Source organism: Pelophylax lessonae (genome assembly GCF_965119305.1).
Source record: "Pelophylax lessonae genome assembly, chromosome: 3".
Taxonomy (NCBI): domain Eukaryota; kingdom Metazoa; phylum Chordata; class Amphibia; order Anura; family Ranidae; genus Pelophylax; species Pelophylax lessonae.
Genome location: NC_138770.1, coordinates 35,725,019 through 35,742,778, shown reverse-complemented (window position 1 = coordinate 35,742,778; position 17,760 = coordinate 35,725,019). Strand labels below are relative to the sequence as shown.

Here is a 17,760-nt window from a genome sequence, read left to right as displayed (position 1 = left end):
GACTCTTCAGTAGAAACGCATCGGGGGGGCAGCCGTGCTGCTACAGGTCCTGGATCGTGACTTCTTTTTGAGCATTCGCTGTATACCTCATCGGATGTTTGTAAGTATTCTACTGTTTTTTATTTAAATAAACTGTGGGTAATGCACTATCAGTCCCTTCCTCTTCTTTATTGTGGTCCTCCTGCTGGCATTCCTATTTGTGGAAGCTTCTAGACCCCTGAAAAGATACCGGGAAGCTCTGTCCATCCATCCCACTGGATATTCCACCAATCTTGGCCGTTTGACTGGATTCCTTGGTACCGCAGTACATGCTCCATTCTCTCTTCATTGTGGTAAGAGTCCATTCACATCATTGGGTGTCACCTTAAGTTTGCAGTTTTGTTATTAGCGCACCTTTGTAATTTTCAGTTACATCTTGTTCCACATTTTCACTATGATTTAGTCATGAATAACAGTTAAAGATTGGACTGATCCTGAAGACCACCATCATTGGGTTGTTGACTAAAATGTCTAGCTGGTAGAAATCAGGTGCAAAAGAAGTAAGAACTATGTAATGTACAACTTATTATATAGGATACAAAAGTTAAGACTATATAGTATCAGAATGATGTAATGTACAACATAGAGAATATAGTGCAGGGGTCAGGAGTATGTAATGTACAACATAGAGGATATAGTGCAGGGGTCAGGAGTATGTAAAGTACAATATAAATTATATAGTGTAAGGGTCAGGACTCATAATATTGGTATTCAGAAATCAGTGAAAGCTTAAATATTTACATGAGACAAGTTGCAGAGGTCCCACACCGCTGCCTCCCATCTCCTGAGACTGCACTCAGTGACTTGGGTGTGAGACTATACAGACATATCCCTCTACCCGGCACAGCCAGCAAATAACAGAGCAAGTAACCCCGGGAGAATTGTTCTGTCAGAGATCTTACTAGACTCGGGCATGGGGCAAAAGACCCAAAGCACATGTCCCAGGTCAATTAACGCCTATGGTTAAAATGAACATTTTGCTGCCAGCTGAACCCCAGAATCTCCATAAATCCAGTTTAGATACATAAATTGTGTCTGCAGCACAGAGAAGGAAGATTATCTGAGAGAAATACAGGAATACAGGACGGGGAACACAGCTCAGGAAAGTGATCAGGGTATTACAGGCGGATATCACCCAGTCCCCGCCCTACTCAGGACCAATCAGTGAGCAGTATGGGTGGAGGAATGTATTTAGTGTTAATGACGCACCTGTGCTGATCTCTGTAGGAGTGTCCTCCTCTATAAATGTCCCTTTTATTCCATCCTCCTCCATAGACTGCTGATCATCCCTCACATATGTCTCTTCTTCTTCTTCTGCTTTAACCTCAACTTTTATATCCATCCGTTCTTCACCCTAAACCAAGAAATTATACAAAGATCACTTGTAAAAATGGTTAATCTTGTGATATCACATAGTGTAAAAAAAAAGAATCCACTCACCGCCTACACGAGTCCATGTTCGAGACTCATCCCTTGTCTGTTACTGGATAATGTCCCAGAATTCCCAGCACCGCTCACCTCTCCTGTCAGCAGCTCCATCATCTTCTTGGTGACTTCTAGAATCTTCTGCATGTTGTGTCTCTCAGGTTTTAGGGAGTCATGTGGAGGCACTGTAATGGTCATATGATCACCTGACTTCAGAAGAGGAAATCTCTGTATTGAGGAACCAATAGAAATATCATGTTAGAATCCCAGAATCCTCCTCACCTCTCCATTCAGATCTGTGTTTTATTAATAGAAATAAGAGTGATGTCACGTGACCTCCCAGAGTCCTCCTCACCTCTCCGGTCAGGTCTGTGTTTTATTAATAGAGATTAGTGGTGTCATGTGACCTCCCAGAATCCTCCTCACCTCTCCGGCCAGGTCTGTTTTTATTAATAGAGATAAGAGTGATGTCATGTGACCTCCCAGAATCTTCCTCACCTCTCCGGTAAGGTCTGTTTTAATAATAGAGATAAGAGTGATGTCATGTGACCTCCCAGAATCCTCCTCACCTCTCTGGTCAGGTCTGTTTTATTAATAGAGATAAGAGTGATGTCATGTGACCTCCCAGAATCCTCCTCACCTCTCTGGTCAGGTCTGTGTTTTATTAATAGAGATTAGTGGTGTCATGTGACCTCCCAGAATCCTCCTCACCTCTCCGGCCAGGTCTGTTTTTATTAATAGAGATAAGAGTGATGTCATGTGACCTCCCAGAATCTTCCTCACCTCTCCCGTAAGGTCTGTTTTAATAATAGAGATAAGAGTGATGTCATGTGACCTCCCAGAATCCTCCTCACCTCTCCGGTCAGGTCTGTTTTATTAATAGAGATAAGAGTGATGTCATGTGACCTCCCAGAATCCTCCTCACCTCTCTGGTCAGGTCTGTGTTTTATTAATAGAGATAGGAGTGATGTCATGTGACCTCCCAGAATTCTCATCTCCCAGTCAGGTCTGTGTTTTATCAATAGAGATAAGAGTGATGTCATATGCCCTCCCAGAATACTCCTCACCTCTCCAGTCAGCAGGTAGAGGATCTCCAGGGTGAGGTTTAGTACCTTTTCAGTCATGTGACTTCGGTCCTCCTCCATCCTCATTGGTGCCATCATTTGATCTATACAGGTCTCCTTGTAGACGGATAATTTTGGGAAATGAAAGTAAGAATTATTTTGATGGTATTGGTTACAATAATAGGATGTGGATGTGAGGGGAGGGAGGAAAATAGGAGGGTTGCTGTACATTTAACCACCTCAATACTGGACACTCCCCCCCTTCCTGCACAGGCCAATTTGCAGATTTCAGCGCTCTCACACTTTAAATGACAATTACTCAGTCATGCATCACTGTACCCAAACTATTTTTTTATCATTTATTTGAGACAGATAGAAATTTCTTTTAGTGGTATTTAATCACTACTGGTTTGTTTATTTTTCGCTATATATTTGAAAAAAATATACACTTTGCTTTACAATTTTGAAAAAAACACTTTTTTCAAAGTTTTTGTTATATAATTTTGCAAATAAATGATCTTTCTTTAAAAATTAGGCCAAAATGCATTCTACTGCCTTATTTTAGTAAAAATAACCCAAATCAGTGTATATTAATTTAGTTTTTGTGAAGGTTATAGAGTCTACAAAGTATGATACATATATTTGAAAATGTATCAATCCTGATGAAGTGATGACCAATCTCATTTCTTGAGACCCTAAAAGGCCAGGACAGTACAAATATCCCCCAAATTACCCCTTTTTGGAAAGTAGACAGTTCAAGGTTTTTAGTAAGAGGCATGGAGAGTTTTAATGAATTGTTTTGACATTTTTTGTCCGAGTTTTTTGGAAAATTAGAAAAGTAAATAAAATTAGGGTTTTTTTTCCCCACAAAGTTGTCAATTTAACTAGCTATTTCTCACACACAGCATAGGCATACTTGCAATACATACCAAAACACATTATGGTATGCTTCCTGGGTCTGGGGATACCAAATGTGTGAGACTTTTTTACAGTCTAGATGCATAGAAGGGTCTGAAATCCAAGGAGCACCTTCAGGCATTCCAGGGACAATAACTATGCATTAATTACGCATTTTCGGACTACCTATCACATTTTTGGAGGTCCTGAAGCACCAGAACAGTGGAAACACCCACAACATTACCCCAGTTTTTCAAGTAAACACTCCCAGATATTTTCTGAAAGACATAATTAGTTTTTTGAAAATGCTATTTTTGGCCACAAGGTTTTGGAATATGCGAAAACAAAATTACATAAGTTGTCAAATAATAAGATCTTTCTCGCACACATATTTAGAATTACACCCCCAAACACATTCTGCTACTCCTGAGTATAGTGATACCAATAGTATGAGACTTTTTCACTGTCTGAACTGATTATATACCGGACATTGGGCTCAATTCACTAAGCAGTATTTGCGCTTTAACAACTGGGGTAAAATACAACCTTGAGTTTTTTAATTTTTTGCAATAGACTAAAAAAAAGCTACTAAAATACTGCATGAGCTATTTTATTAAATGATGTGGTATTTTAGTAGTTAAAGCTTGAGGTACTTTAACTCTGGACCTTAACAAGCAGGAAAAATCTGGTTGTGATAGAGCCCCCAACACTCCCAGCTGAGAACAATGAAGGAGATTACTATTCCAACCCTCCAACCAGTTTTCTGGCTGGGAAGGTCTGGGAGTCAATATTTCCCCAGCTGACCAGGAACAATGAAGGAGTTTAGTATTCAAATCCTCAACAACTAGTTTTCCCACTCGCTATTTCCCCAGCTGGCAGAGACAAGACTTCTTATAGAGTGTCAGCTTCTAGCATCGTCCAGCATCCGGAAATGGGTGATAAATACTGTAATGGATGTAATAATTTTTATATTAGTGAAATGCCTATTTCACCATATGGTGCATATCTTATGTACATATATATGTTACTGCTGAGGATTTACTACCTTACTCAAAATGCAGCTAGATCACCCCTCCCTTTGTGGAAGCAAGATGGCACCTGAACAGGGACACTACACCCAAAATAAGACCTCATCATGTCCTGGAAGGAAAACATAGACACATAGATACTCCAATCATCCAATCACCACCTTATACGTATTATATATGACTATTTCCTGGAAATGACTAATAAATTAGGACAAACTATTTTGACGACTGTGTCAGAGTATGATAAATGTAGTGATGTAGCTATTCTTTTTCATAGTGTGTCAGAGTATGATTTATTCTCTGTGCGCGCACATTAATCTAAAATTAGGAAGGGGCAGATATAATCTTGGACTGTTCTGGTCCCAATCCAAAACAATACAATGACCTCTCCCCTTATATCCATAAATCCCACCCTCTTATCATCAAAGTAAAAGATGTGGCAACATCTGTGATAAATCAACAATGCATTTCACCTCATCAGTACCCAGTGATCAACCAGAAAGTGACATCAAAGTCCATCCAACGTCTCCTTTACACTTCAATAAATGATATCACCGCCAATAAATGTCTCCAAACCTCGAGGGCTTCTTCCTCCAAATCTCAGTATATGCTCCAGCAAACTGTGTTTAGTGGACTACAAAACACCTCCGTCCCCATACACCGATCCCGTGCTCACACTCAGATTGTGCATTTACCAGACCTCCATCACCCTCCTAATAGGTGGCTACACAATAGCTTGAAGGAACCCTGGACTAGGCAGTAATATATTTCTATCCCCCTTGGTGGGAGTGGAGATGACGCATCTATAAGGATATACAGTACATAAACACAAAGCACAAGGCCTTGTTCACACTACCAGATGTTTCTCAGGGCTGCACAAGGTGGTGATCTCACTTCTACCCAGACAGGAAGTCTCTATGGAATACAGACAGGAAGTGATGTCAGGTACAGACAGGAAGTTCCGGGTGAGAGGTGAGTCTGGAGGAAGTTGAGAGAAGACGTTGCTGAAAGAGGCAGCAGAGGAGGTAATAAGATCTTATTTTCTATTAACACCTAGTAACTCCCCCGTCATGTCCGTTCTCTTCCTCCATAGTCACTGTGACATCTTTTATCTCCAGCAGATGATGATACACACATAGTGTGAGTACCTAAGTATTGAAAAGTACCTGAGTGCTGAAAAGTACCTGAGTGTTGAGAGTACCTGAGTGTGAGGAATTAGAGTTAGGAAGCTAGAAAACATCTACACGGGACTGAGTTAAATTTCCAAATTCCCATTAGATTAGATTAGTGGGTACAATGCCCGGTGGGTGTGGAGATACTCGGTGTACATCTTGTGGCATGCATGCATTCCTCGATCAGGCAATCAAGGGCAAATACAGCTGCACAAAATGTAAGCACATTGCTTCCCTGGAAGCTCAGGTCCTGAATCTAGGGAAGCAACTGGCAACACTGAGAAGAATCTTGATACTGAAGGAGAGCTGGGAACGTACCTATCAGATGCCGGCAGAGGCTGGCGGAGATACAAGGGTGCATGCATCAGAGCAGAGTAGCTGAGTGACAGTTAGGAAGGGTAGAAGGGAATGAGGCAAGGAGCCTGGTCCTGGGCTGGAGCATCCCAATAAATAAGCCCTGTTGCGTGATGTTGGGGAAACCAGTCAGCGACCAGCATTGCTGGAGCAGAGCAACGCCCCTAGCTGCCAGGTGTTGAACTCCTCCAGTGAAGGCAGGAACAAGGCTAAAGGTAAGGAAAGACTGGTTCTGGTGGTAGGAGACTCAATTATTAGAAGGACAGGGAGGGCAATCTGTCAAAAAGACCGTAAGTGCCGAACTGTCTGTTGTTTACTGGGTGCTCAGGTTCGGCACATCACGGATCTGGTGGACAGATTATTGGGTGGAGCTGGGGAAGACCCAGCTGTCATGGTACACATGGGTACCAAAGACAAAGTCAGAGGGAGATGGGGAGTCCTAAAAAACGATTTCAAGGACTTGAGCAGTAGGACCTCTAAGGTAGTATTTTCAGAAATACCACCTGTACCTTGAGCCACGCCAGAGAGACAGCAGATTAGGGAAGAAAACAAGTGGCTGAGGAGCTGGTGTAGTAAGGAGGGTTTCGGGTTCCTGGAGAACTGAGCTGACTTCTCAGTCTAGCACTCGCTCTTTAGTAGGGACGGTTTGCACCTAAGTGGGGAGGGTGCAGCCGTACTGGGAGAGAAGATGGCCAACAAATTAGAGGGGCTTTTAAACTAGGTCATGGGGGGGTGCGTACAGATGTAGAATTAGCCAGCGGGGAGCAAGGTTCAGTGGGTATAAATGGGGACATTAGCGATAGGGTGTTCAGAGTTCCTAAACCCAAGGTGGGTAGGGGTACAAATCGCAAGTGCAGCCTAAAAACATTGAGTGAGGATATAGCATGCAACCGGACAAACTTACGAGCTTTGTATGCCAAAGTAAGAAGCCTGGCCAATAAGATGGGAGAACTGGAGCTGCTAATGGATGAGGAGGATTTAGATTTTGTGGGAATTTCAGGGACTTGGTTTGACAGCTCTCGTGATTGGCTGACGACCATTCAGGGGTATTCCCTTTATCGCAGAGATAGAGAAGGTAAAAAAGGGGGAGGGGTATGTCTGTATATTAAGAACAGTGTGCAGGTAAATATGAGGGATGATATCACAAATGGAGCTAAGGAGGAGGTAGAATCCCTGTGGGTAGAACTTCAAAGGGAAGGCACTATGGGGAAAGTAATATTGGGCGTATGCTATAGGCCCCCCCAACCAGAGGGAGGAGGGGGAGGTGGACCTCCTTTCACAGATTGGAATGGCAGCAAGGATGGGAAATGTAATTATAATGGGGGACTTTAATTATCTAGATATAGACTGGGCAGAAGGAACCGCGCATTCATCCAAGGCTCGGCAGTTCCTAAATGTTTTGCAGGACAGTTTCCTGGGTCAGATGGTGAACGCACTGACAAGAAACAATGCAGTACTAGACCTACTGATTACCAACAATACAGACCTGATCATGGATATAGAAATACGGGGCAACTTAGGAAACAGTGACCATAGGTCAATTAGTTTCAGTATTAATCATAGTAATAGGAAACGCAAGGGTAATATAAGGACACTGAATTTCAAAAGAGCCAATTTCCCAAAACTGCGCTCTTTGCTAGAAAATATCAAATGGAATAGAACCCTGGGAACTAAGAACATGGAGGAAAAATGGGAGTGCTTCAAGAGCATACTAAACAAAGGGATTGGCCAGTGCATTCCAAAGGGGAATACATTTAAAAGAGCAAAAATAAACCCTGGGTGGCTAAACTCCAACATAAAAAGGCATATTAATACTAAAGAAAAGGCATTCAAAAAGATAAGGCTGAGGGGTCATTGGCAGCATTCCAACAGTACAAAGAGTGCAATAAGAAATGTAAAGGCGAAATCAAGGCGGTTAAAATAGAACACAAGAGACATATAGCGGAAGAGAGTAAAAAAAAAAACCCAAGAAATACTTTAAGTATATAAATAGTAAGAAAACGAGACCAGCTGTGATCGGGAATTTGAGGGGCCACAGATCGGGCCCCGAATGAGTCCAGGGGCTCAAATTTGGCACAGAGGTAGGAAAGGTCTTCCTATACCACCCTACAGTTTTGGGGTCGCTAACCTGAAATTTTATGGTCAACTTTTTAGGGGGCCCCTCTGGAGTTTGTGGCCCTCGGCACTAATGCAGAGCGGGGATTGCTGAGTACTGCAGGAATCTCTGGACTCTTAGCTATTTAACAGTATTTTTAGAGCGGGGCTCTGCAGTTTCTGTGTCCTGCGGTGGTCGGGCAAATTCCACCTCCATGCAGGTCCCCATGAAAATTAAGCATTTGCCCCAAAAAACTTTTGTGGCACCTGGGAGTTCTCTAGTACCCCTTTAACAAATTTGGTGCCCCTGGGCAACATCGTTCCGCTACCACAGGGCCCAGGCCTAGCCTGTGTTAATATATGGCACAGTAGGGAATTTTGAGGGGCCACAGCTTGGGCCCCAAACATGTCCAGGGGCTCAAGCTGTGGGAGTCTGGACTCTTTCAGGGCCCAAGCTGTGGCCCCTCAAATTCCCAACCGCGACCGAGTCATAGATTAACATAGCGGGCCAATCTACCATAAATGTAGGGCCCTGTGGTTCCCCGAATCACGGGTGTTACAGGTACCAAACTTGGTACAGGGATACTAGATGACCTCCAGGGGGCCACACACATTTGTTTTGTGGTCGATGCCTAATTTTTACGAGGACTGGCATGGGGGTCAAATTTGCATGAATACTGTGGAACAAAGGTAACAGTGAGCCCTGCTCCACAGGTACCATTGGATAGCTAAGAATATGGAACTCAGCAGCCCCTGCTCCACGGTACTGCCCGAGGGCCACACACTCCAAAGAGGCCCCTGAAAAAGTTGACCAGAAAATTTCAGGCTAGCTACTCCAATATTTTAAGCGTGGTAAAGGAAGATCCCCCCTACCTCTGTGATTTATGAATCAATTCTTCGGTCCACTTGCTGAGTCTGCTGACAAGTGAACCAAAGCTCTGACTCAACCTTACTTCATACAGCAACCCATGTATACCATGTACAGAGAACTAGCCCACAGAGCTGGCACTCTAATATACAGAGAGAGGTTACGGGATATAGAGAGATGTGTGTCCTGCAGAGCTAACACTATATATACTGTCTCTCTGTATATTAGAGTGTTGGCTCTGCAGGACACACATCTCTCTATATACTGTCTCAGTATCCTCTCTGTTAGTGGTGCACCGAAATTTCGGCCACCAAAATTTTCGGCCGAAAATGGGCTTATTCCATTTCGGCCAAAAATGGGTTAAAGAGGCCGATACTAAATATGGCCACCGCGGGCGCAGCGCAGGTTTCAAAAGACCCGTCTCTGGCCGGCGTCCCGCCTCCCGGTGATGTCACTACTACTACGATGTACATGAATGAACTAACACACCGGGCAGGCGGGCGAGCGGCCGCTAATAGCTGTAACTATGTGGGCGCTTCACTTCCCTATCAGGCAGATATCTCCGCTGACAGGGAAGTGAAGCGCTCACATAGTTATAGCTATTAGCGGCCGCTCGCCCGCCCGCCCGCCCGGTGTGTTAGTTCATTCATGCACATCTTAGTAGTAGTAGTAGTGACATCACCGGGAGGCGGGCCGACGGCCAGAGGCGCGTCTTTTAAAAGGAAGGACACAGGAGGAGCCGAGTGAAAGTAAGGCGATTGCATTGGGATAGTGAGGGACGCTGAGGCAGGGGGGGGGACGCTGAGGCAAGCTTACCAATGGTATTAGTATTATGCAACATGAGGGGGTTAATTTATTGCCACTGCTGGTCACTGATGCATTAGTGACCGACCAGTGGCAGTTAATTAACCCCTTTGTGCTGCATTAGTGCAACCAGTAGCAGTGCAACCAGTGTTAATTAACACTGATGCTGGTTGCACTAATGCAGCACAAAGGGGTTAATTAACTGCCACTGGTCGGTCACTAATTCATCAGTGACCAGCAGTGGCAGTACATTAACCCCCTCATGCTGCATAATACAAATACCATTGGTAATTAAATTAACCACTATACTGTGACAGGGTGGCAGCTACAGGTGTACGCCTACCTGTTTTTGGTGTATGCCACTGTTCTATCTATTTTAAAATCATTTGGGGGAAAAAAGTAATTTTCGGTTTCGGTTTTCGGCCAAGGGCATCCTGCATTTTTGGTTTCCGCCCAGAATTTTCATTTCGGTGCATCCCTACTCTGTATATTAGAGGGTCAGCTCTGGAGGACACACATTTCTCTATATTCTGTCTCTATATCCTCTCTGTATATTAGAGGGTCAGCTCTGCAGGACACATCTCTCTATATTCTGTATCTTCTCTGTATATTAGAGCGTCAGCTCTGCAGGACACACCTCTCTCTATATACTGTATGTGACGGTATTCACAGTCACTGGAGGTGAGGAGCAGATACTTAGATGGGACAGTAATATTTGTCAACCATATCTTCATATAGAAATATGAAGATTTAATACCACCTTACACAGTGTATTCCATGTGCTTGTCTGTGAGAGAGACACCCAGACTGTCATTGGCAGACTTCCCTATTGTTTGTGTATTGGGAGCAGTGGCGGCCGGTGTATTGAGGGCTCAGGGGCGCCGCCCCCCCAAACCTATGCGTCCGGCCTCCTAATCTGCATGCCGGATGCATGGAGCTTAGTGGGTTTTTTTTTTAAATCACCTGATTAGAGCCAGAGGCTCTAATAGGGTGATAAAAAGGGTGGAGCTTGGGCGCAGAGCAGTGCGCCCCGAGCCCACCCATTGTGTGACAATAGCGATTGAAAATTCGCTATTGTCACACCGATCCTCCTCCTGGCCAATCAGGAAGCGCGTCCGATACGGGCTTCCTGATTGGCCGCAAGGCAAACCCCATGCCATTGGCGGGAGCGGGAGGACTGGAGGAGACGTGCCGCTGGGGGACTGAGGAGAAGCCGCCCGCCGCCGCTGCTGCTCCAGGTAAGTAAAGGGGCACACACGCTGATCTCTGCATTGGGGAAAGGTATGCTGGTCACTGCATTGAAGGGGACACGCACGCTGATCTCTGCATTGGGGGAATGTATGCTGGTCACTGCATTGAAGGGGGCACACACGCTGATCTCTGCATTGGGGGAATGTATGCTGGTCACTGCATTGAAGGGGACACGCACGCTGATCTCTGCATTGGGGGAATGTATGCTGGTCACTGCATTGAAGGGGGCACACACGCTGATCTCTGCATTGGGGGAATGTATGCTGGTCACTGCATTGAAGGGGGCACGCACGCTGATCTCTGCACTGGGGGAATGTATGCTGGTCACTGCATTGAAGGGGACACGCACGCTGATCTCTGCATTGGAGGAATGTATGCTGGTCACTGCATTGAAGGGGACACGCACGCTGATCTCGGCATTGGGGGAATGTATGCTGGTCACTGCATTGAAGGGGGCATGTATGCTGGTCTCTGCATTGGGGGAATGTATGCTGGTCACTGCATTGAAGGGGGCACGCACGCTGATCTCTGCATTGGGGGAATGTATGCTGGTCACTGCATTGAAGGGGGCACACATGCTGACCTCTGCATTGGGGGAATGTATGCTGGTCACTGCATTGAAGGGGGCACGCACGCTGATCTCTGCATTGGGGGAATGTACGCTGGTCACTGCATTGAAGGGGGCATGTATGCTGGTCTCTGCATTGGGGGAATGTATGCTGGTCACTGCATTGAAGGGGGCACGCATGCTGATCTCTGCATTGGAAGGGGCATGTACGCTGGTCACTGCATTGAAGGGGGCATGTACACTGGTCACTGCATTGAAAGGGGGCACGCTGGTCACTCTGCATTGAAAGGGGGCAGGCTGGTCACTCTGCATTGAAAGGGGGCACGCTGGTCACTCTGCATTGAAAGGGGGCACGCTGGTCACTCTGCATTGAAAGGGGGCACGCTGGTCTCTCTGCATTGAAAGGGGGCACACTATACCTTTATTACTAAAGGCCCCTTTCACACTTTTGCGACCTCAAAGTCACGCAATTTTTTTACAGCGTTTTTTGGCGCAAAGCAATGCCTATTACATTTTTCTGTTTGCGCCCCCCCCCCCCCCAAAAAAAACATTTTGAGCACCAGCCACCACTGATTGGGAGGGAATGTGAATTGTGCCTGTCTCATTGTTAAATGTTAATGATCTCACATTGTTCTGTCTGCCTTAAGATAAGCTTATTATAGGATGTATATGTGTATGTGGATTGGCTGCTAAGGGGGAGGGGGGGTTGTCCCACAGTGTATATCTTTGTGTACACTGTATGGGAGTGTAAAACTGTTTTCATTGGATTGTGAATGTCAGGGCCTGTTTTCAACAAGGTCCACCTGGGCGGAAACCTTGTGGGGGAAACTGTAGAAAAGTCTGTTTCTTGTTCAATAAAGATGAGTTATGCTTCACCCTCAATCTAGGTTCCTGTCTCTCATTGGGGGAATATGCTACAAGGGATTGCTATGTCCTTCATACTCCCTTGGATAATCACTAAGCTCTTGTAAGAGCTTGTGTAAGAGCTTGTTCCTGTTCCTGCTGCACTCTCTGGGGAAAAAGAGGTTCACCCACTGGAACCTGGAGCCTTGTCGTAGGTCCAGGGTGGGTAGGAGACGGTGAGACCCTAACCAAGCTGCGGCGGTTTGTGGGGTCTGAGGTGTTTTATGTGTGTTTATGTGTCTGGTAGAGTGCTTATGTGTCTGTGTCAGGAAGCACTTGGAGCATCTGTCAATGGAGGTACCCAGTCTGGGGTGCTGGTTGATCCGTTACACTGTATCTGTATCCTCTCTGTATATTAGAAAGAGGTGTTTCCTGCAGAGCTGATGATCTAATATACAGAGAGGATACAGAGACAGTAACTACTGTGACTCAGTAACTGGTGTACAGAGTTATCCTGACTTGGAACTGTTGATGGGTTGTTTCCAGCATGTCAGTGTGCTGGGAGCGGCTGATTGGTTAAAGGGAGGGGCGGAGCTCTCTCATTCTAGGATCATATTAGCAGACCTGTCTCTCCTATTGAGTCAATAGTTAACTGTTTCATATGAATCTGTTCTGTCAGATGAACCGACTCATCCCGTTCACTGAAAAGAATCGATTCAAAAGAACAAATCATTCATGAACTGGACATCACTATTGTATGTTGCCATGAAGATGGACCAGGAAAGGAAAATTACGGAAAGGGAGTAAACAATTTTACGTTTTCGCAGACCTTACAGGGCCGAGGTCATAATTTAGACCAGGCCGTTTCACTTCCTTCGTCATCTCTGACTCCACTTCAAACACGCTCTCTTTAGTTATCCAATGAAGGTGGCCATCTGTTAGGGAATGGACAATTTGACCAGGGGATGACCTTGCATACCCAATGCCCCATTCAAGAGGAGGTTACCTAATTCCCCCCATCCCCCCCACCAGAGAGGAGGTGATAGCAGGAGGCTGAGTTATGCTAAAGCTAGGGGATGGGGAAATTGTCCAATCCTGGATGAGATGCCACGAAAGGGAGCAGAGGGGTGAGATAACTCCACCCATCGGAATGGCCCTTTGCAAGTCTATGAGATATAGATTTATATTAGTTAAGTCTTGGAAGAAAGAACGCTCTGAAAACACCAGCCTGGAAGGGGTCCTTGTGTGCATGGTAATTATGGAAGATACCTCTGGTGCTTATATCTAAATGCTTTTCCTATGTGTTGTCCGTCTTGCTGTTTGTATATTAATGGTTTGAGTATTATACTCTGTATTCCTTCATTTACCCTATGATTTATTTCCCATTTTCTGTACTATAGATAGATTGCTGTGTATTAGTTTAGGCCTCCTTGCTATTTACCAAAAATTTCTGTTGTGTTCAAGCTTTCACTCATGGTCAAAGAACCCCTTATTAACCCAAATCCTATCTGAGATATATTAAATCTCAAAATATAACTTATGGGTACAGGAACATGGATCTCTGCCTTCCCACAGTTAAAGCACCTCCCCCACAGTGAGTAAGCACTTCCAATGAACACATTTATCCCCCCCCCCGATGTTAACCCCTTCCCTGCCAGTGTCATTAGAACAGTGACAGTGCATTTTTTTTTACCACTGATCACTGTGTTGGTGTCACTGGTCCCCAACAAAAGTATCAGTTAGCTGTGCGATTTGACCACCGCAACGTCACAGTCCCGCTATAAGTCACTGATCGCCGCCATTACTAGAAAAAATTAAAAAAAAAATGACAATTCTATAAAAATATACCATCGTTTGCAGACGCGATACCTTTTGCACAAACTAATCAATATTCACTTATTGGGATTTCTTTTTACCAAAAAAAGTAGCAGAATACATATTGGCCTAAATTGATGAAGAAATTTGATTTTTTTTTATTGGATGTTTTATAGCAGAAATCAAAAAATATTGTTTTTTTTCCAAAATCGTAGGTCTTTTTTTTTTAAATTTTGTTTATAGCACAAAAAATGAAAACCGCAGAGGTGATCAAATACCACCAAAAGAACGTTCTAGTTGTGGGGAAAAAAGGACATACATTTTATTTGGGTACAGCGTTGCACAACCGCGCAATTCTTATTTAAAGTAATGCACTGCCTCATTGTTGGTGTCAGTGGGAGGAATTGTGCCCCATCGCTGATGTCAGTGCGAGGAATTCTGCCCCATTGTTGGTGTCAGTGGGAGGAATTGTGCCCCATCGTTGGTCCAATGGGAGGAATTGTGCCCCATTGTTGGTGCCAATGGGAAAAATTGTGCCCCATCGTTGGTCCAATGGGAGGGATTGTGCCCCATTGTTGGTGTCAGTGGGAGGAATTGCGCCCCATCATTTATGTCAGTGAGAGGAATTGTGCCCCATCGTTGGTGTCAGTGGGAGGAAATGCGCACCCATGGTTGGTGACATTGGGAGGAATTCTACCCATCATTGATGTAAGTGGGAGGAATTATGCCCCATTGTTGGTCTCAGTGGATGAAAAAGTGCCCCAAGGGCCAGATAAAAGCAATCAAAGGGCCGCAGTTTGGAGACCACTGTTCTAGACAGCTCGATTTGCCCAGGTCCACTACAGACCCCAAAAACACAACATTGTGTCATTGTGGGATAATTTAGTCCCTTCTTTGGACAGTCCAGGTCACCTGGCATTGAAAATCAGGTTGTCCCTGAACTGGAAACTCAGGAATCCTACTCAGAAGTAGGGAGTAGGGAGTAGGCACTTTGAGTGTTCACCAAGGCACGTGCCCCAGGGGGCTAGCCTTACTGTTCTTCCAGAGCATTCCCATTGTGGGATATCTGGAAGACCTCCATTCGCTCAGATTCTGGCTGATAGCATAGCTAGAACTGTCCTGACATTGCAAAGGTTCAACTGGGTCCCGAACCTTCAGATCTCAGCACTGGAACCAACTCATGACTTGGAATATCTGGGTCTCATCTGAAAAACAGCTCAGGCTAGAGTTTTTGTTCCCCAAGAGAAATTTCAAACTGTTATTTCCCAGGCCAAGGGTCACCCAACATTTTGCTTCTGCGTGAGAGTTCTGGAGCTCATAGTAGCGTTCTTCTAGACCGGGGGGGGGGTCTCCAAACTTTCTAAACAAAAGAGCCAGTTTACTGTCCTTCAGATTTTAGGGGGGGACGGACTGTGGCCATTGGGAGCAGAAAGGGTCCCGTAAGTGGGAAAAAACAATGCCCCATCATTCATTGGGAGGAATCGTGCCCCATCATTGGTGTTAGTGGGAGGAATTGTGCCCCATCATTGGTGTTAGTGGGAGGAATTGTGCCCCATCGTTTGTGTCAGTGGACCCCATTGTTGGTGTCCTCATTGTATACGTTGTGGTTTACCAGGGTTATGGCTGAAGCTATCATTGTATTGGTTTGTCCAGCTGGCGGTTGGTTTTCTCATGAAACCATTCCAAGCGGTTCATGAGCTTTCCGAAGCAGCGGGAAGGGACTTTCCTTCCCCTCCTGCCGCTTGCCGGTGTTTTTTGTGCTTACCGTTTTTGCCTGGAAAATGATCCGATGGTTCGGCTGGCTGCTCTCATAGACGATCAAAGAGTGGATACTCTTTGATCACCTCTATGGCCTTGGAGGACCACAGCGACGTCATGACTTCTGGTCCAGGCTGGAAGTAAATCATTTTTTTTAAATCTTTTGTTTTTAAAGTTAAAGAAGAGATTTTGGGTCTTTTTGACCCCAGATGTCTCCGTAAAGAGGACCTGTCATCCTTATTTCTATTACAAGGGACAGTGTAAAAAATAAAAAGTAAAATAGAAAAAAAAAATCTGAAGAGATCCCATCCCTGTGTGGTGCTTGTGCGCAGAAGCAAATGCATACGTAAGTCACGCATGCTTATGTAAACGGTAATCGCACCACACCTGTGAGGTATCACCACGATCATTCGAGTGAAAGCAATAATTCTAGCGCTAGAACTCCTCTGTAACTCTAAGCAGGTAACCTGTGAAGGCTTTTTAAGCATCATAGTTGTAAAAATCATTATTTCTTGCTAGAAAATTATTTAGAACCTCCAAACATATATTTTTTTGTAACAGAGACCCTAGGGAATAAAATAGCGGTCGTTGCAACTTTTTATGTCACACAGTATTTGCGCAGCCATTTTTCAAATGCGTATTTTTATTTTTCATCAATTAACCACATAACGCCCGCGCGCCGCAATTTTACTGTGGCAGGCAGCCGCTCATGGGCTAAGTGATGTAGTACTACGTCGCTCGCTCAGGAGGCTGTAGGGGGCGAGCGCTCTCCCGCCCTTGCTCGTTAGCTGGGGAGCCAGCGTGTGTTAGTAACCCGCTCTGATGGCCACCGGTCACTCACGATCTCCCGCAGCTGAGGGAGAAAGACAGACGGCTGATGTAAACACAGCCGTCTGTCATTATCCCTTTGATTATCACAGAGGCTATGTGATCCTGCTGTATAGGATCGCATGTCTCTGTGATGATCTCTCAAGCCACGTCCCCTGACAGTAAGAATCATGTCCCTAGGGACACACTTAACCCCTTGATCACCAGTAAAGTTAACCCCTTCCCTGCCAGTGTCATTTTTACAGTAACAGTGCATATTTATAGCACTGATTACTGTAGTAATGTCACTGGTACCCCCAAAAGTATAAAAAATGTCAGTTAGGGGTCCGATCTGTCCGCCACAATGTTGCAGTCCGGCAAAAAATATCGCAGATCGCCGCCATTACTAGTTAAAACAAAAACAATAAAAATGACATAAATCTTTACCCGCAGTTAGTAAACGCAATAACTGTTACGCAAACCAATCAAAATACGCTTATTGCAATTTTTTTTCTAACAATATGTAGCAGAAAACAAATTGGCCTAAAATGTAAAAAAAAAATAGATTTTTAAAAAATTATTTGAGGATTTCGTATAAAAAAAATGTGAAAAATATTTAAATTTCTTTAAATTGTCGCTCTTTTTTTGTTTATAGCGCAAAAAATAAAAATCTCACAGGTGATCAAATACCACCAAAAGAAATCTCTGTGGGAAAAAAAGGACGTCAATTTCGTTTGGGTACAGCGTTGTACGACCGCACAATTGTCAGTTACTCAGTGCCAAATCGCAAAATAGGGCCTGGTCATTGAGCAGCCAAATCCTCCCATCTGTAAGTGGTTAAAAAATAAACTGTAACGGACGCATAGGTGGGACAGAACGCACACGGAGAGCAGGAGTGCCAACAAAAGAACAAAAGGGGCCAAAACAATGGTGCCCAGGATCAGACCCAACGTAGATAGGACAGAGTTCCAGA

The 17,760-nt window shown here is 44.7% G+C and overlaps 3 protein-coding genes across 3 annotated transcripts in view; 1 reads left to right on the top strand and 2 right to left on the bottom strand.

Moving 5' to 3' along the window:
* LOC309550686 (uncharacterized protein) overlaps window positions 1-17,760 on the bottom strand; it is an 801,473-nt gene that overhangs the window by 421,242 nt on the left and 362,471 nt on the right. The window lies entirely within an intron of this gene.
* LOC309550702 (uncharacterized protein) overlaps window positions 1-17,760 on the top strand; it is a 975,511-nt gene that overhangs the window by 764,228 nt on the left and 193,523 nt on the right. The window lies entirely within an intron of this gene.
* The window catches only part of LOC309549969 (uncharacterized protein), a gene marked incomplete at its 5' end in the record, with an annotated part of 44,814 nt that overhangs the window by 1,915 nt on the left and 25,139 nt on the right, over window positions 1-17,760 (bottom strand). The gene's annotated exons all lie outside the window — the stretch shown is intronic.